Source organism: Camelus bactrianus, chromosome 29 (genome assembly GCF_048773025.1).
Source record: "Camelus bactrianus isolate YW-2024 breed Bactrian camel chromosome 29, ASM4877302v1, whole genome shotgun sequence".
Classification (NCBI taxonomy): domain Eukaryota; kingdom Metazoa; phylum Chordata; class Mammalia; order Artiodactyla; family Camelidae; genus Camelus; species Camelus bactrianus.
The window spans coordinates 26112541-26133620 of NC_133567.1; the positions used below are offsets into that span (position 1 = coordinate 26112541).

Sequence of the window (21080 nt, forward strand, 5' to 3'; positions counted from 1 at the left end):
CTGGTAGAATGCCAAGGAATTACTAAAAATAAAGGCAGATATAAATACATTATTTATATTCTCCAATCCCACCTCCCCAGCGGGCAGCAGCTGGCCTCTAGAGCAAGGCCATAGGGTGTAAACTTCCTCATCTTTCCTCTCTCTGTCCAAACAGACACTGTGTCTCCACTCCCAATCTTCTTCATTTACTCTTGTGCATCGCTGAATCAGAAACATAAAACCTGGACGTTAACTGTGAAACAGTTTAGTCTAACTGCCTCGGATTTAAGAAGAGAACACCAAAGACTTTGTGAAGTCATGCATGTGTTAAAAGACGCGTGGCCCATTTAGCTGTCCTTGTGTAATCATCTCTCCTAGACAGCCTTCCAACGGGCTTTTCCATTCTCTCTCTGTCAGGTTGAGCCTTTACTCACCTTGGTTCGTGTTTACTTCCCAAACCCTGATGCCCACAGCAATACTCATTCTATTCGTGGTAATACTTTTGTGTCCTTTACCTTTTCTGAGAACCTTCTTCTACCTTCCACTGTAGCAGAAGCAGCCTGATACTCTTACTAGTGTGTCATGTTCCTAGAAACCTTCTCAAGTCACTGACGTGCGTGGCTGGCTTACAACAAGGAAGGAAGCCTTCCAGGAGACCCATGGGGAGAGTTGTATAAGCCCCTCGCTCAGTTCTGAGTCCCTCCTTGTGTTGCCCAGAGAGCAGAGCTGGAGCTTGGGATTTTCAGTCTTATCTAAACTAGCTCAAGAAATGCACTCCATACCTGGAGACTGTCTGCGAGCCCTCCCCCTCCACTGGGCTGGCTGCCCGGTGGGAGAACTGTGCTGGTTGTTGGAGGTCAGCCACCTGAGGGGTAATTTCTGTGAGCACTGATCTCATCTCTGTGATCTCATCTCTCTGACCGGTTTTACAATAACTCACACTTGGAATTGCAGTTGTTGATGTGATTCAGGGCCTTGGGGGCACTTGGTCATTTCCTCGGGGTTGGTCCATCTTCCCACAGAAGCACCTTCTCTGGGGATGGAGGGCCCTGGAGCTCAACAACTTCCCTTCTCTTTATTCCCTTCCCCTCCCCTCCCCGCCTCTATCAGATTGAGTTCATGGTTAAACTCTGCTACTTGGTGGATTTAGTCCTGAATTGGAAATTAAGGGCAAATATCTTGGACTCTTTCGCTCATTTCCTTTGTGAACATTAGAAAATTAGTCTGCTTTTCTGTGATCCTTAACCAGCTCTGACAAAGGAAGAGATTATATATTGAGTTTTTTTAAGATTATATGAAAACTAAAACATGTTAGAGTGAACTAAGATCCTGTTAATAGTGCCTGCCATTTAATTCTTTTCCACTCTTGTTTATTTTTTGAATCTGTAGAACATTAACATGCTTCCAAAAGTCAAGCTTATTCTTAAATGTGTATGCAAAGGGGTATCTCTCCCTCTCAGATCCCTTCTCTGTGCCCTTTGTGTAATTTTCTGCATAAGTTTCTAGTTTCTCCCTCTCTTCCTCTCTCAGCAGAAATTAACATGTGTTTTCTTATTTTCTCTTTTTTGTACACAAAATATAGTATACTGTGTGTGCTATTTTAGATGTTGCCTTTTTCATTTAATGATATATCCAGGAAATGGCTCTGTATGAGTTCAGAAAGATAATCTTCATTCTTGTTTTCACAGCTGCATAGTATTCCACTGTATACTTGTACCACAGTTTATTCAACCAGTCTCCAATTTAGGGGCATTTAAGTAGTTTACAAATTATTTCTGCAGTTATGAATAATGTTGCCACCATTTTTGTTATGTTGGAAGTATATCAAATGTATATGTGTTTTTGTCATGTTGGAGGTGTATCTTCAGGTTAGATCCTTAGAAGTGGGATTATTGGGTCAAAAGTTATAGACATTTTCCTACACAGGAGCTGTACTATTTGGAATTCCCTTTAGCAGTGGATAAGTACTGGTTTTCTTATAGCCTCCCCAGCAGAGTGTATGGTCAAGCTTTTGAATCTTTGCTAATGTGATGGGTGAGAAATGGTATCTCAATATGTAGTTTTAATTTGCATTTCACCTGTTACGAAGTTGAACATTTTCTCCTACTTTAATGTCTGTCTTCTGTCTTTGTTTTTTGTGAAATGTCTGTACTTGTCTTTTGTCCATTTGTTTCTCTTTATAATATTTTTTCTTTTCCCTTAAATTAAAAAATAATTCTTTATATAATCTATATGTAGACATTGTATTAAAATATATATATAAACATATACATAAAATCTACATAATATTAATATTAAGGAGATTAGCCATTTATCTGTCTTACATAGTTGCAAATATTTTCTCCTAATCTGTCATCTGTCTTTCAGCTTTGCTTATAGTGTTTTGCCATGGAAAAGTTTTAAACAAAATTTATGTAGTCAATATTTTTTCTTAAAAATTGGATGGTTAGAAACCCTTTTTCTACACCCATGTTATGGAGTGATACCTATTATTTATTGAGAGTGTGTAAAAGTTACTGAGTGAAGGACTTCTCACATATTAATTGCTAAAAGAGACAGGTGGGCCTTGGCAGGTGCCTACCTTCAGTCCCTAACAGCCGTATGACCTTGCACATGGTGTATTCTGAGTTCCAGTCTCTTCATCTCTAGAAAGGGAATAACAATAGCTTCCACTTCATAGAGTTGTGAAAGTCACTTGAGTTTGTAGTGGAAAAAGGCTATGACCAGTTCCTGACACATAATGTTGGATAAAGATTGGCTATTTAAGTTTGTGCCATGATATTTCAGTTTTAAATGTAAAGATGGTAACTCAACACCCCATTCTTCAAATTAAGAAAATCCTGTCACCACTTAAATGCTGCTTATATTTTCTTTTACCACCAGTCTTAAAGATCCACCATGAAACAGGGTCTTGTTTTTTGTCCATTTTGTCTTATTGTAGCTTAAGTCAGATATTCAGATCTGCGGTTTCTGGTGGAAAGGCCGAAGGAGAAAAGTTTGGGACATGGCAAGAGCAGATGGACTGTAATTTTAAACTATTAATGCTCATGTTTTATTAGTCAAATATGAATAATTAGTTACAGTTATTGATGCCTCTAAAATGTGGTATTCATACAGTAAATTTTTTTTTGTTACTGGAGTTTATTAGGGATTGAATTCAACATTTTACAAATAATCATGGTGCCAGGTGCTCCATGGCTGGGCTGCAGGGTGCATTCTGTGTGCGCTCACCTCCTGTGGTGGAATCCTGTAGTTTGCAGGAAGAATTCTTGGTGATCAGAGAATCATTGATAAAGCCTTGAGTTGGAAATGTTTTTGCTCCTGCTTATGCTTGCTTTTTAATGATAAATTAAATTTTAGTTTCATTTTATTTTCATTTCATTTTTAGCAGGTTAATTTGTTGAGATTGTCTGGTGAATCTTTCAGTCTTTGGCCTGTGACTTCCCAGTCACTGGACTTTGAGATCTGCATGCATTGCTTTGCAAATATGAAGCATCTGCTTATTTGTAACCATCTTTGCAGATACGAAGCATCTCCTTTTATTAAAGCAGATACAAGTGCCTTAACCCCCTCCCCAATTTAGTTCTGTAGTGAGATTTCATTACCACCACCATGTTCCTTTTTTTATAGTGAGAACTTAGAGTTGATGTTTGAGCAGACGAGTTGGTTTTTGGGTTTACCTCAGTTGGCCATAACCAAAAAATCCTAGAGCCATTGTCTTAGATTATTTAGCAACTTTCTCCTCTTTATTGCTCTCCTAAGAGTAGAAAGTATTTTTACTTCCTGTTTTAGCCTTAAAATTTAATTATGATACTATAGCTAGCATTTTTCTTAGGTAGCATTTGAAACCATTGTAGTTAGCTTTACAGAGTTAAGTACTCTGCCTTTAATTTACTTGCTTTGGAATGGCTAGAATAGTTGTCTATATTGTATTCATCTGAATTTATTCTAATTTGGGGATATTGCAGTTCTTACTTTATGCATTCTGTTTGAAAAGTCTTATTAATGTTTTTACTCTCCCACAGCACATAATATAGAAATTACTCAATATTAGTTGATTTGATGTCTTTTTTCTTTCCCATTCTCTGCCCATGTTTCCCCATATGAAGTCATGATTAGAAGCTTCCATTCATTGCAAGTTGATACATTAATTGTCTATTTTGATGTCTTCAGGTTACCAGAGAGAACTCTATTAGAGGGAAGATGGCTCTTTCAGTGCTTTTGGGGATGGTGACCCTTCTGGGAGCATGTGGTAAGTGTTTTTGCTAATGGAACAGATCCATTTCACAGAAAGGGCTCTCACTAGGTCACAATGGCCATGAAATTGACAGATGTGTCTGTGTATCAACTTGGAAGCTGCTTTTCCCCATACCCTGGCTTTAAAAGAGATTCTCCTTTTAAAAAATGGTTTTAAAACCCTAATGAATCAGATGTTTTTATTTAGAGAAAGTAAGTCATAAATCTTTTTTGGTGGGAAAAGCTGCAATATAATACTTTATGATGATAGCGCAGCTGGCAAGAAAAATTGGTTAGAAATACAGGGTGATTGTGACATAGTTCTTTTTTTAATCAGACACAGTCAACACAAACTTTGTGTTAATTCAGTGTAGTTTCTTTAAGGTTATTTTTTGTGAAAAACACAGTGATGGGATTAAGTCATGAACATCCAGAGTTTTCTCCAGCATGAAATCTCTGTGTGGCTGATTTTGGATGATTAGTCTCCTTGTACTATCTTCAGTTTCATTTTTCACTCAGAAAAAGACTAATTGTATCAGTAGGGTTAGACAAGGTGTATGGTGATAACAACAACCCTCTACATCTCAGTAGTTTATTATCCACAAGTTTCTCTTGTGCTCATGCTGCATTTCCATTGTGTGTTGTCAGCAGGGGGCATGGCAGTCTTTGTTTCAGCCACCATCTCAGAGAAGGCCGGTGTATCCAGCGCTGACAATTAGAAGCTTCAGCCTCGATGTAATATTTACCACTTTACTATGATCAGAGCTGGTCCCATGGCCATGTGTAACTTCAAGAGGGCAAGAAAGCAAATTCTGCGTACTCAAAGTGGGAGAGAACTGCATAATGTTGCATATTAGTAATATTCACCACACTCAGTCTTTTACAGTGTGAAACAGATCTGCTTCACATTTTCTTTTGGCACGAGTCAGGCTATAGATCCTTAAATAGAATGGATATAGATCCAGAAATAGGTCTCAGGGTTTTATTGTGTGATGTTCAATATTGAGTGTTCATAGCAGAGATTGGCACAGTTTTTCTGTAAATGTCAGATAGTTAATATGTTAGGCACTGCAGGCCACATAGAGTCTGATGCATATTCTTCCCCCTCCCTTCCACTCTCTCTCTCTTTCCTTCTCTCTTTGAAAACCATTCTTGGGTGCAGGGTTAGGGGTTGGGGAGGGGGAGTCACATATAAACACACGGTGGGCTGTGTTTGGCCCACAGGCTGGAATGTGCTGATTCCTGTCCTATAGGAGAAAAAAATATCCATTTCCTCTACTTCAAAGTACAACAGTTTGATTGTGAACTATATATACTTCATCCACTGCTTTAGGGTTGAACAAAGTATGTAATGAGGTCTTCTTGGTAAATACCAGGAATAGTCCAAAGATAAATAACCTTGGACAATTTATTTAACTCTTTCTGAGTATCCAGTTCTCAACCTATAAAATAATGAGGCAGGCTTAGATGGTTTCTGCGTTCTTTTCCAACTCTGATATTTTGTGAATTGACGGGGAATTTCCTGGCCATTGTAAGTGGAAACCACACCCACTGGCCCAGCTGAGTTGTTTACTTTGTTGTCTCTTTGTCGTCTGTCTTCCCTTTGTTCTTTCTTCAGGGATTTGCCCTTTGTTCAATCTTCTGATGGGGAAAAATGTCTTGTTATGTTGATGTTTTCTTGCTCAGTGTAATTTGGAGGCCTTTATAAAGCGTATTTTATGTAATCCCCCCCCCCCCCTTTTCACCAAGGTTGTCAGCTTTTGTTTTGCAATGTTTCCTTGAAGCTGATCCTTACATAGACATTGATCAGAACGTGTTACACAGAACATACACTTGGCTCAAAGGACGTCAGAAGTCGAGTGGTGAATTTTGCGAACCTGGAAGAGTGATCCACAGTGAACTTCAAGGTGGCAATAATAGTCCAGTAACCCTTACGGCTTATATTGTGACTTCTTTCCTGGGCTATAAAAAGTATCAGGTATTTAATCTGTAATTTAATAAATAATGGGTAGAAAATCACAAGGAAGGTAGATCTTGATGGGTCAAATATGCATCCAGAAACAGAGTTTTGCGGTTTTACGTTACATTAGAAGTCTTGAATTTGAGTACTCTTGCACTTTGCATTTGTGGTCACGTTCCAAAATCTAAGAATAAAAACATTGATCTACTCTTTCAGAGTAACTGAGAGAATTCTAAAAATATGTCCTAATGTAAATGATGTTACTAGTGTGAAAAGTCAATACATATTTTATCATTGGGAAGTTAACTTCTTAGGGGACAGAAAATTCTTCCAAATTTCGGTTGTGAAGGATTGTTTTATTTCTAAAATATCATGGAGCAGTTATAATGTCTGCAAATTTAGTAAAAAAAAAAAAAAAAAAAAACACCCAAACTCTAAAAAGTGTCTGAAGTGGGCATGGATGTCTGGGTGAAAACAAGTGGGCATGGAAAGTTACGCTAATGAGCTTAATTTTGCCTCAGAGCTGTCCTTTGACGCCTTTACTGTTTCATGCAGACTGCAAATGATCAAAAACAGCCGTTGTCTATATTAAGCTACTGCTGTTTTCCCAGCCTATTACTGGGCATGTAGAAGATAAACTTCCAGCTGAATTTAGAGCTTCAACACCTGAGATCAAATATAAGAAATATCCTTCTCGGGCTGTGTTGAATGCTCTCGTCTTAGTTCATGATACTCAATTGGAGAAATACTGGCAAATACTTCATATTTTTTATTCCCTCTAAGGAATAGTGCCTATTTGCTTATAAAACCTGAAAAGCAGTGTTATTTTCAAATTGCAAGGCAGATCTTTAAATGTCTGTGATCATCAGTGGTTCCCATTGCCTAGGACAAAGTCAGGTGCTTAACAGACATTGAAATTGTTTTTTGAATGAATGTTTGAAAATGCTTTTTATTTAAAAATGTGGTAATGGGTTATTTTGAATAGTAGAATATATATATATTTTTCTTTCCAGCCTAATATTGATGTGCAGGAGTCTGTCAACTGAATTTGATAGAGGAATTTCAGACAATTACATGCTGGCTCTTGTAACTTATGCGCTGTCATCTGTGAGGAGCCCTAAAGCCAAGGAAGCTTTGAATATGCTGACAGGGAGAGCGGAACAAGAAGGTAACGCCGTGACCCGTTACACGTCATGAAACATGTACGTGATGGGAGCAGGTTTTGTAAACCAGATACAAAGCGGATTTCGTACTAAGTGGATTTTTTTACATCTTTTGAAAATGAAACATCAGAATGGGTGTGATGTAGCCATCTGCTGCTACTTTCCCCAAGAGTTTTCCAGAAAATTTTGGTCTTGCGGTGTTTCTTTCTTTTAGATATTTCTGCCCTATGTCAGTTACCCTGAGTTGTCTGATGTCATTTCTGGTTTGGTGGCCTTCGGCGGTCACTAACGCTGTGGGTTTTAGAGAAACTCGGGCTCAAGTTCTGGCTCTGTAATTTAGCTTTATGAGCTTCAGTTTCCCTAACTGTAAAATGGGAATAACACCTATTTTCAGGTTGCTGTGAGGATGAAATGAGATAATGTGCAGGGACTGCCATATACCAAGTGTTCAGAAATGTGAACTAAAATGCTAATTAATTTTAATAATGCAATGCAAATGCTAATTAATTTTATTAATGGAAATGCAAATGCCAAAAAAATGCTGTGAGGTGGGTATATAGTTTTTTAACAGTTTTGGGATGGGGACTGCTTATGGGCTACAACAGGACAAGTGTAGGTGTTGTTACTTCCCAAACGGCCTCTGTGGTCAGAGATCCCGGGTTGTGTGTGTGTGTGTGTCTGTGTGTGTGTGTGTTGAGGGGGGAATGGGTGGGCAGAAATAATTTTAGGTAATGTCGACCGATTCACATCTCTTATAATTCAAGAAAGGGTAACTGGAAAATATTTAGAGACTTCTGAGGCTGTAAGAAGTATTGCCTTGTTATTAGTCGTAATTTAGATTAAATCCTCAGTACCTAGTGCAGTGCTGGAGATGAGATGATTGCACAGAAGCTGAAGTAGGCCTTGGCATTTCTGCTTCTCTGCTTGGCCGAGTGGTAGTTTTTTCACATTCCACCCAAGTGTAGTCATCTTCTAAGTAGTAATATTTGAGAGAGAGGAGGGTGTACGGACTGGGATGTCCCTCGAGGGGCTAGCGGGAATATGTCTAGGAAGCTCATAGAGTTGTCCAGGGTTCTCATTTTTTTCCTGGGGTCTTGGATTTTGAATGTATAATACCAACTTTCATTTAATGAAAAAAAGAGACTTTCCCAGAACATTAGAGCTGGTTAACGGCAGACTCCCAGAACAGGATTCTTTCCAGTATGTCCTAAAATATTTTGGGATGGTCTGGAATACAGTTTGTTTTTTTTTTTAATTTATAGTTGTTTGGTCTTAGCCAAACATATGGAATTTCTCTTGGGAAAATATTTCCATCAAAACATCCTCAAATATAAGTAATAGGAAAAGGATGAAAATTTGTATGTTGGTAATAGTTTAAAAGGGGACATGTAAGTACATTTTGGTGTGTGTATGGATATACATATATTTGCTTGGTATAAATATACACATATATAGAAGTATATATTTTTTTATGCTGGTCAAGGAGATCTTGGACCAGTGTAGGAGTGTTTAATGGTATAAAATGTAATTTTTCTGTAATTGGTCAGACTGTTACTACTTTTCTCTTGCAGGAGGCATGCAATTCTGGGTGTCATCATTGTCCAAACTTTCTGAATCCTGACAGCCAAGCTCCCTGGATATTGAAGTTGCGGCGTATGCTCTGCTGTCACACTTCCCTGCAGCATCAGGCTGCCAAGGGAATCCCGATTATGAGGTGGCTCAGCACACAAAGAAATAGCTTGGGAGGTTTCACATCTACCCAGGTGAGTGATGATCGCTTTAAATTTCTTTAACTATATGTATATGTATATGTGTATATACTATATATATATATATAAAATTAGCTAACTAGTTAACTAACTATATATATATTACAAATGAAATGTTTAAGTTACTAATTTTAATTTTTTCTCATCACTGATATAAACATCATATCTGATATTTACTTGGGATAAATTGGTTGCCTGTCTTATTAGCCATTTTTCATTTGTGGTACCTGTTGCAGAAGGAGTTTGGTTTCATTCAGCAGATGTTTTCTGAGCCTTTCCTGTACTCCAGGTCAAGCAGATGCAAAGATGAGTCAAGGAGAGTTCACTCCCAAGGAAGGTGGATGAGTGTGTAGAGGTGTCCTAAACAAAACTGAAGTTCATGCTGTGGAGACCTTGATAGATACTCACATGCACAAGCTTTTTTCTTTTCTCAACAGGACACCACTGTGGCCTTGAAGTCCCTGTCTGAACCTGTAGCCCTAATGAACACAGAAAGGACAAACCTCTAAGTGACTGTGATGGGGCCCAGCTCACCAAGTCCTGTAAAGTTTCTGATTGACACACAGAACCGCTTTCTCCTCCAGACGGCAGAGGTGGGGACAAGGGGTGGTTGGTTATCTGAATTTCTATGTAGATGATTCCTTCTGCTGGAATAGAGCTTTATTTCCATTCTGTTGATTACAACAAAGGCTTGTTTCCCAGCCCTGTGCTGGAGGAAGGAATGTCCTTTGGTTGAATATGTTGAGCTGGGGAGGGGAGGAGGGTTTGAGAACTTTGGAAAGATTGGGAAAAGCAGAAAACATGGGCCTTGTCTTATTGGGAAAGGAACAAACACCTGCTGAGTTCCTGTTCTTGGCAGGCCCTGTGCTGGATTTCCTTGCATGTACTATTGCGTTTACTTCTTAAACTGAGACTAAGAAGTAAGTACTTTTATCCCCAAGGTACACTTGATAAAACTAAGGTTAAGAGAGTTTAAGTAACTTGCTCAAGATCATGTTACTAGTCACAGCAGAACTAGGATTTTAACCCACGAAATCAAAGACCACGTTCTTTTTGGCTGCACCACATGTCCTCTTAAGAGAATTGATGAAACCAGTAGTGGAACTCTTTCTTTCAAATGGAATAAAGGACTATGCTAGACCCTAACTTATTCCCTTGGTTAACCTTGTAGGAAGTTGAAGGTAGTGGATAACTTCAGGACTAGAAACTAAAGAGGAGGGGTGATGGCAAAGGACAAGGAAGGACTAAATGTTGGACTAGTCAGTGATGATGCCCCACTGTATTCTCAGGAAGGCCAGGGACTTTGATGCTGAGGGAGGCGTGAGGAGGGAAATGACTTCTGTTTCTTGTCTTTCTTGCTTCGGCCTCTGCAGAAGGGCAGACCTGTCCACAGCATGAATGTGTCCTTCCTCGGCCTTCCCTTCCCTTATCTGGTTGACCCATCAGTTTTGACATGTGAGGGTGCGTTGTAAACTTCTTAGAGCTTTAGAGTGCCGATTTCTTAGACTCCCAGGGAGGGGTAACGGTGGTCTCTTGTGCTGGTTGGAAGGACCTCGATATGGACAGTTAGCCTTACTCACTTTTTTTCCACTTCATTCAGCTTGCTGTGGTGCAGCCAATGGCAGTTAATATTTCTGCAAGTGGTTTTGGATTTGCTATTTGTCAGGTATGTAATTATGTTTATGTTTGTTTGTTAACTATGACTTGCTGTAATAGTTCTTTGGTTTGGGGCACTGGTCAATCTTTAACTTAGATAATGTAAAATTTTTAATGATTAATTTCTATGACTTAGGCAAGATAAATCACTCTCTTTAATAAAAGGAGTTAGAGAGATTACTAGCTAGTGAGTAGATGGAAACTATATGGTTTGATAACCCTTTGGAAGAAATTACTCTTGAGTATTATATGCTTTTTGAAGTGAGAATTAAAATCTTCCAATATGATTCATGTGAATTGTTGGGAAATCTCACTTTTTTTTGTTAAAATACAGCTCAGAAATTGTGACACTTGGTAGAGTTTCTACTGTGACTTGATAAGTTGCATTTTACTTAAAATTTCTTAATGTTCATCTAAAAAAATAAAGGTTAACATATTACAAGTAATTGACTTGAAGATAGGAAATGTGCCCCTTTGATGTAAATTTTTATATTATAGTAAATAAAGCAAGTAGAGCATGATGTGTTCAGTGCTCTGGTGTAGGAAGGAAATCTGAAGAAATTGACCCTTTATGGTGTAATTGGGCTGGAATAAAATGGAAGCAGTAGGTAAAATCCTGAATGGAAGTTATTATACTTAATACATGAAAATCGTAGGGACTTAACCATGTTCATGGGACACAAAATAATATGTAACAGTGCTGAAAAAGATCATTTGCTTAGTTAGAAAAAAATCCAAACAAACCTTGGAAGATTTACTGAGAAAGTTTAAAAAATAAGGCTGTTATAGAGAAAAGGTACATTTTCAAAAACCAGTACAACTGTTCTAGTTGGGGGAACAGAAACACTTAGCAAAGTAGGGCACATAGTCAGGTATAATTTGGAAGCTTCCAAATAATGTGAAGATTATTTTGTATGATACTCAAAACACAGTAAATGTCTTTTAAAAATCAAGGAAAAATCCCAGTTAAAAGGAACAGTATTCAAAGTATTCAATGAAAAGGTCAGAAAGAGCGAATAATTTGTGTTGATCTTTACTGACAAAGACCATGTGAAAACTGTCACTCCTGAGCTGTCTTTCAAAGCAAAGAGTAAATCCAAAAGTAAACACATTGGTTATTTTTAGATACAACTGAAAAATCATATATACTTAAACCACCATATTGCTTGGAATTCATTCCTTATAAGCCAAATGTAGATAAATGACTGAATCCAGACAATTTTTATTTGAAGTTTGAAGGACATTGCAGTAAATATGGTACCTACTGGTCAGCACACTCACCAGTCCCATGTCTGTACCTACATGCAGAAGACAAAGGGTGGGACCACTAGGCACTTCTCGTAATAGCAAAGAAAACTGCAAAAATGCTGGTCACCTGGGAATAGGTACTGACATTTCCTTTAGTTGATATTTTTATAAGTGCTCTAGGAAAAAGGAGGGCAAAGAAACTCAGGTTTGCAGTCAGTGTTCACCTCTTTTGGGTAATGGAAAGCAATCTACTGGAAATAAACTGCAAGATCTCTTGAAGTTCTCTGTGTGAGCAGTTGATCTCTACTATGGGCCAAATATAAACTCTTAACACTTAGTTGTAGCTGGATATTAATTGTGACCTAGAGGACAAACCTCATAGTTGTGTTTATTTCCTGATGAGATTGGTCTCTAAAGGAAAATTGCGCATCACAGGAAAGGGGGCAGTGAAAATCACAGAGGCTGTCTTTCCAGTTTGATGAGAGACTCCAAGAATACTCCAAGAATATCCTACAATTTTAATTGTAGTTTAGGAAAAGTTGGGGAATGTCCAGGCTGAGATATTCCAGATGATGAAGAGAATGAAGGATTGTATGATCTAGGTGAGGCACAATCAAAAGTTGGAACTCTTAGGTTTGAAAGATGAAGGCTTAGAGAGAGGGGTTTTTAAAGTATGTAAATCCACAGTGGATGCTAAATGTTGAGTTCTGAGGTATATGTGTGAGAGAAAGAGACAGATTTAAGTATAAGTAAAATAAAATACAGTATTACATAGTGATAGTAAGGCTTATGAATCTTGGTATCAAAGAAAGTGGAAGAGGTAAAGAATTTAAATAGATTCCGATTCAACTTGGCATGAGGCAGGCCTAGGGAATTTTGAGTACATTCCCAAGCTTCTGATCTTAGGATCTCTTTGAGAAAAACACTGGCCCTCACACTGCCCCACATGTCCCCACAGCACCATTCAAATTGGTGTTGCTGAAAAAGACCCAGTTGACTTGAAATCCATCATGTATTTCATCATCTTTGGAAAGCAGTTTATGATCAAAAAGAATCCTTAGCAGTTGAACAAGTTTCTGTTCAACCAAGGATCTTGGATGAAGACATGTTGATTTATCTTACTGATAGTTTGTAAGGTTCCAGTTTGTGAAAAATGACTCCAGTTGGGCAGGAGAACTTAGAAATTAGTGGATGCTTTCAAGAAAGTTGGCAGTAGTTTCATTTTTACCCTCAAGGGAATGTTTTACATTCTTTGAAAAAGCAATAACCATCAATATCATTCACGATGGTCTAGCATACTTGGAATGTTATGTAACAATTTCTCAGTTTAAAAAATCATTATTTATAAACGTTCATAATTATATTTGTTGATTATGATACTTAGTTAGTAAAACTAATTTTTTCTAGGTTGAAGATTACAAATTTAGTTGGGTTTGTCCCGAAGAGAATCATTACCTAATATTTAGAATGTATGATAAAGGCAGTTTATTGCTACTAGTTTATTATTTATACTAAGTTGTTATTTATTGCAGCTTAATATTATTTATAATTTGAAAGAGTCTGGATCTTCTAGAGTCCAAAAATCAATCCAAGATCAAGAAGCCTTTGATTTAGATGTTGCTATAAAAGATAATGAAGATGATATCAATCACTTGGATTTGAATGTGTGCACCAGGTTGGTATCTAAGTCCCTCCTCTTCCTCTTTCTCCTTAAAAAAATAGCTTTGAAGATTTGATTAAATATATGTTCTTATTTATAACTTAATTACATATATATAGTTATCTAATTATATCAATATAAGGAGTTACATTTAAGAAAGATTTCAGTTATGTGTTACATTTCAGATTACAGACTAGAAGTACTGCTAATTATATTTAAGCATTTATTTCTCAACATGTCCAGATTATTTACAGGTTTTCCTTGTATTTATAACAAGTTTAAATAGAGAAGTTTAATAAAACTCAAGTTTACAAAAGCTTTAAATTCACAAATCATGTTTAATACTCCAAAGTTGGTTATTTCTTTCTGTTGGTAATTTTCCTGTTAAATAATTATATCAGGTTCATATTTAACCTTAATAAAAGCATGCAAATTCAATGAAGAGAATAGTTTTTTTAGATACAGTGAAAATATTCCAGTTTAAAAGGGCCTCATGTTGGGAAATTAGGCTCTTCCACCTTCTGGGAGTACTTGCTGAGGTGACTTAAATTTGGTCTGTGTCCCGAGCATCTGAGGATCTTATTAAGCCATAAAGAAAAGGTGTCCACTTTAAGGCTGCTGACTTCACAGATTCAGGATCTTGCTCATTCTACTGCACACCCAAGTTTGAGAGCAACCCCTTCAGAAAGTTCTCGAATCAAGAGGATTTACAGTTTCTTCCTTATCAGTCTGTCCTCTTACCTCTGCATGATTTGGTGTTACACTGGGTGTTTCTGCAAGATGCGCTGACACTGAGGAGCTGTTGCCTGCCCTTGTTAAGTGTCCCATAGTGTCTGGTTGAACTTGGACTGTCGATGGGCTAGAAATCATGGATGTGGTCCTGAGCTGCCAGATGCTCTCAAGGTTATCTCTGGGCATTCCTCCAGGGGGTCAACCTTTTTAGCCACTGCCTGAACCCAACCTCCTCCTTAATGCTACCATCTGGACTATCTTGGGCCTTCTTGTTCCTGATTTTGGTATGAAATGTCACATGTGTTTGCCCCCTCCCTGACCTTATTGGGCATTTTGGACCAGCCGCACGGGGTTATCAGAATCTCTGCGATGGCTTCCTTTCCAGCTGAGAAGAAAGTAGGATTCCCATTATACATTACTAAGTTTGCAACTGGGCTGTGTTCCAGAGCAACAATATCATATTATTATTGTTGTAAACAACAACCTACATTTATCATTGTGTTAGATTGTCACCAGATTGACCTTTGATAGTCTCAGAGGACAGGGATTCTCTGTGACTGCAAATTTGTTCCCATGCAGAAGAAGGAGAGTTTGGGGGCCTCAGGACATGCTTTTAGTAACCAAATTGGAGAAAAGTTAGGGAAGGGGCCACTCAGAAGTGGCTCTTTACCAAGTGATGTGGAAGTATTTTAACAAGCAGTAAGTCCACACTAATGGGTGACAATTGAAACTTATAGTTACCAGGGAGTAACAGGGATGGGAAGGGATAACTTGGGAATTTGAAATTTGGACCTCTTGGGGAGTGATGGAAATGTTAGCTATCTTGATTGTGGTGGTGGCTTCATTGGTATATACATCCATCAAAATGTATCAAACTGAACATCTGAAATATGTGGTTTACTGTGCATCTATAATAAAGGTGTTTTTTTAAAAAAAAGCCTTGTCTTTCAGCTCTCAGATGGTTTTGCATCTAGAGTTATGGGCATAGTTTAGGTTCTATCAGTGGGAAGCTTCCACTGACACAAATGTCCACAGCAACTGGCCCCTACTGTCACTGTCTAGTCACCAGCCTTGTAGGGCTTTTGATTTTGAGTGGGATGAAGTGCTTTCCGTCTATGTGTTAACATGTATTTGGAGCCTAAAAAGCCTAAGTTCAAACAGTCGCAATTATAAACTGCTTTAGAACAATTCTAGTCTCTAGTTTGCTAAGCTGAAAATGATAGGAAAATAGATTGTTTAAAATATCCTTGCTTTTCTTTTCTAGTGTTACCAAAGTTTGAAGTTGCTTTGGAGATACCATTATATTATTCTTTAAATGCTGAGAGTTTAAATGGTACCATCACAGCAAAGTAAGTATCCTATTTCTTTTTATGACTAGAAACTGTTACAAAACTGAATGACAAAGAGCTCATTATTTACTCCAGAACATTAGCACAATGTCTTGTTTCACTTATTAAAATTCCCCAATGGATGGGAAACAAATATTTATAATAATTAGGTAGATCTTTGCACTCATTTCTCTGCTCTAAAGCTGCTCCAGTCCTAAAAGGCTAGTGTCTTTCCAAGAGTCATCAAAAGATTTACAGTATAGATGGTGTCAGGTTAAAAAGAAAGTTGTAGCTTTATTCGTCATTCAGCTGACATGGATTAAGGCAATTTACTTCTTAGATGCTAATTGTTCCCTGTCAATAATGGAGGTTGAATCTTCAGGGAGGAGTGTTGTTGCTTTATTACAGGTAGATGATGAGTAAATAATCCACATTCATCATCCATTTCAGCATCCTTACACAGAGACTTCCAGCCCACCCCGATGTGTAGTCCCTTTCATGGTTTTGATCCACTGGCTCGAACAGCAGAGCATTTTGTTTTGCTGAGGTGAAAAGCACTCTCAGAGTTTCAGATCAGTGGTTCTCCAAACAGAGTGGGGTTGTCCTCAAATCCAGGATTGATTTCTTTTAGCATTTATAAAAAAATAATTTTTTTGCCCCTCCCCATCCTTTGGGGTTTGGAAGGACCTGGCTGGGTCAACACTTAGGACTCAAGCCCATCCTCGTGTACCTGTCAGTGGGCTGGAGTTGGCCTGGGTGGCTAAGCCTCCTCAGGAGAGCAGCCTGCAGGCTGGGGGCGGACCCACATCTCTGAGGGGACCTTTCCTTCTCATCTGGCCCTCCCCTTCTTCCCGACCAGAGAAGGTCTTGCCCTGGGTCCCAGCAGACCTCACCACGCTCCCTGGTGCCCTCTGCAGCCCCTTTGGAGAGGTGCTTGCTTTTCCCTCCCAAGGAAGGGTATGCCTTGTGGTGTTTATTTTATTTTTTAATTGAAGTATAGGCAGTTAACAGTGTGTCATTTCTGGTTTACAGCATAATGTCCCAGTCATGCATATATACATATGTGTGTATATATATGTATATTCATTTTCATATTCTTTTTCATTAAAGGTTATTACAAGATATTGACTATAGTTCCCTGTGCTATATAGAAACAATTTTTAAAATCTATTTTTATATATAGTTGTTAACATTTGCAAATCTCAGACTCCCAAATTTGTCCCTTCCCACCTCCTTTCCCCTGGTAACCATAAGATTGTTTACTATGTTTGCAAGTCTGTTTCTGTTTTGTAGATGAGCTCATTAGTGTCCTCTTTCTTTTCTTTCTTTTTTTAGACTTCATATATGAGTGATATCATATGGTATTTTTCTTTCTCTTTCTGGCTTACTTTATTTGGAATGACAATCCCCAGATCCATCCATGTTGCTGCATCTGCCATTATTTTATTCTTTTCTTTTATCACTGAGTAATATTCCATTGTATAAATATACCACAACTTCTTTATTCAGTCATCTGTCATTGGACATTTAGGCTGCTTCCATTTCTTGACTATTGTATATAGTGTTACATTTTTAATGTATCATTATCAGTGCTTTGGTTTCTGAAATTTATTTAGTTTCAGACTTTATTTGTAATAGCTGGTAAAAACTGGACCCCATCCCACCACTGTCTCATCACAATATTCCTCTCCTGGTGAGGGTGTGTGGCAGTGGCCAGTGGTGGGCAATACATCTCCTGGTAGAAACAGTCCACACACCAGGACATTTGAAGATGCCTGCTTTAGATTCTATTTAGCAAAAAAAAAAAAGTGAAACCCCTGTGACACAAAGGCAAAAACATGTCTACGATTTGTATACCAAGTTAATTCAAATAAGAGGTTACTTTCAATGTGAATTTGGGTACTGTGGCTAGATTTATGGTTTAGAAACACATAAATGCCTTTTTCCCCCCACATAATTATTATCCTGCCCTTGATCTTAGCTGAAGGTTAAGCATTCTGTCTGTGTTTTATTTTGAGTTCTTTGGCTAACATGTATAAAACTTAGTGACTGCAAAGCCATATAAACCATCAATGTCCGCATGGATAATGCTGAAAGTGGATACCTTCTTTTCTTCTGTTTTAGTTATTGGAGTGGGCCAGGGATTTAATACAACCAGTTAAAATGGTGATCCTTAAATTCTGGTAGCTCTCTAGGAAATTTGTTATATACTAAATTTCAGGGGGTATGGATCCCCTGCAGCCTCAGCATAGGCAGCTTCCTCCCACCAGCCCAGGGAACCCTTGTAGTTTCATCCTGATTTCCATTTGTGGGGATACTTTGAGATACTGTTGGCTGAGAATGACTTGCCAACTGTGATGGCCCCCTGGCATTTCTTTAGTGCTCAACACATTGTATTTGTATCATTTTCCTTAGTATGTGTATCTGTCAAGTTTCAAGCAGAGAAGTAGAATCAGCAGGAGATATGTATTAAGAGCTTTAATGCGAGAAATTGACTTGATTGTGAGGGCTAACAAGTCCAAAATCTGCAGGGCAGGTCATCAGGAAAGGCGGGCTGGGACAATCAGGTACTGATATTACTGTTTACGAGCAGAGTTTCTTCCTGTTCAGGGAAGTCTCAGCTCCGCTTTTAGGGCCTTTCAACTGATGCAGTCAGGTCAGTCAGATCATCTAGGATCATCCCCCTGACTTAAGTCTACTGAGTATGGCTTGATCACATCTATAAAATACTTCCCCTAAACACCTAGATTAGTGTTTAAGTGTTTAGGGTCTTCAGCTTAGTGAAATCGACTTATCAGGAAGACCATCTTAGTGTTTGGTTTGTCAGCTGTAGATAGTGAGTTTCCTTGTTGCCATTTAAATTTCTCAGATCTTGCTAGTTTCTGATAATGCAACCTACCTTGGAGATCGTGGGTTGAGTTCCAGACCACCACGGTAAAGCAAATATCACAGTAAAGTGAGTCACATGAAGTTTTTTCATTTCCCAGGGCTTGTAGAAATTATGTGTATACTGTACTGTGGTCTATTCAGTGTGCAGTAGCATTATGTCTAAAAAAAAACCCAATGTCCCTTCCTTGATTAAAAAACACTTTATTGCTAAAAAATGCTAAACATCCTCTGAGTGTTTGAGTCATAATTTTTTTTGTAGTAGCAACACCAAAGTTTGCTGATCACAAATCACCATAACAGATATAATAATAATGAAAAAGCTTGAAATATTGTGAGAATTACCAAAACGTATCACAAAGATGCAAAGTAAGCAAATGCTGATAGACTTCCTCCTTGCAGGGTTGCCACAAATCTTCAACTGATTAAAAAACTCAAGTGTCTGTGAAGTGCAATAAAGCAAAGCACAGTACAACGGGGTCGACCTGTAGTCCATTCCCAGTACTTCCTTCCTATCAAAGCTCCTTCCTTTAGGCTTCAGTTGCACCGGGATAACGTCCACAGTGGTGGCAAAGTAAGGTGATTCTGTCCCAGGGCAGCGAGATCTTGTGTGTGTATCTAGGTGAGTCACTCCTGACACGACACAGCCGAGGACTTTTCCCCAGAGGCCTGTGGTTAAACATTCCTCCTCCACCCCAGCTTTCATGAGTTCTGAGCCTACCAGTAAGTTTCAGGAGGGTTTGCTTTTATTCAGATTGCAGATATAATTTACAACTTGAGAACAGGTTCAGGAAATCTTTTCACTAGCAAGGTCTTTTGTCAGCCTCTAGGAATCAGCACAGACCTATTCTGTAAATCCTGCGTCCTGGAGAAGATGGAGGTGATGCTGATGACAGTGGCCATCACTGCCTTGTGTCTGTCTAAGGAAAGCGTGTCTAACCTCCCTTCAGGCTGATCCTTCCACTTGGGTCTTGGCTTTAGTCTCTTGTCCGGAGAATCCTAGTCCCACTTTCCCTCTCACCTGTGTCTCCGCTGCTTCCATTTGATATTTTTAACCTTTTGCTCTTTGGGGGTGGCTTCACTGTGTTTCAACATTTCTATCATTAAAGGAAGCAACCCTCCTTGATCTTCATGCCTCCTTCAGCCGCTGCCCTGTCTCTCCCCTCCTCCCAGAGTTGCAGCTGCATTTTCTACTTCTTCACATCTCTTCCATCTTTAGCCCTGCCTCGTTCTGCCTTTTCCCCTCATCATGCCATTGAAACAAAACTGCTGTCCCCAGGGCACAAAGCCCTCCTTCTTGCCTAATCTTGTGGGGGCCTTTCTTGGGCTTTTACAGCTTTTGCCCCCTCTGCAGCATCGGACATTGCTGTCCTCTCCCACTTTCCTCCTGATTTTCCTTCTTTTGCTTTGGCCACTCCTTTAAGAATCTTTGCAAGCAACTCCTTTCTGTCCATATTGTAAATGTTCTTGTTCCTTAGAGCTCCACCTCTAGCTCTCTTCTCTTTTTCTTTCCTTTTCTTTTCTTTTTTTTTTTTTAAACATGTCTCCAAGTTTTCTTCTTTGTGGCTAGGGAATCTGCTACTGTATATATAATTTGATGAAACCTGACTCCATATCACTAGCCCACATTTCTAGCTTGCCCATTGGATCCTCATGTCTTGCTGCCCACTGGACGTCACCCACTGGACTTCCCACAGAGACTTTAAACAGTCATCTTCCCCCAGACCTGGTTTCCTCTGCATCCCTCTCTTGACGGCCTGCACCACCATCTCTTTAGCTGCCCAAGTCAGCTGTACTCACCCGACTCCCTCAACCCCTATAGAGCAAACCGACACCCAGCACAGGCAAGCATCCCGTCCAGCTTTGTCTCCTTAATATCTCTCAATTCCATCCTCTTTTCTCCACTGTCACTTCCTTGATTCAGGCCAATGTCAGCTTTCTCTCCTCGACTGCTGTTGTGATTTCTTAAAAGTTCTTCCTGGCTCCATTTTCACCCTATTCAATCTTTTCTCTGCTTTGCATCCAGACTTGTTTCCTCTTTTTCTTCTTTTTTTTTCTCCTCGTCCTTGTCCTCGACCCCTCTCTTTCTTTTCTTCTTTGACTAAAAGGCCAATCTAATTTTATGGCTCTTTTGCATGAACATTTTCAGACCATTGCTCTGAGAGTGAAGTTCAGAACTTTTAGTATATCTTTCAGAGTTCTTTTCTTATTTCATGTCTTTTGAAACATCTCTCCCAGCCCCTTCTCTACCCTCCCAAACTCTCCTCCCAAATTTTACCTGTGCTTCCAAGAATGCAAAGTGCTTTTTCTGAAGGGGCCTTGGCAAAGGCAATTTCAAGGCCTGGCTACTTGCCCTTAACCCCTTCTATCCTGTGCCTTTCATAGCACTAAGCACACACAGCTAGTCCACCTCTTTGAGGGTGGGTGTGTGTCATGGTTGCTGCTGCAAGTTGGTACCTAGTA

At 38.9% G+C, this 21080-nt stretch overlaps 1 pseudogene; it reads left to right on the top strand.

The window, feature by feature from the left end:
* LOC105069320 (otoferlin-like) overlaps positions 1-21080 on the top strand; it is a 65011-nt pseudogene that overhangs the window by 6087 nt on the left and 37844 nt on the right.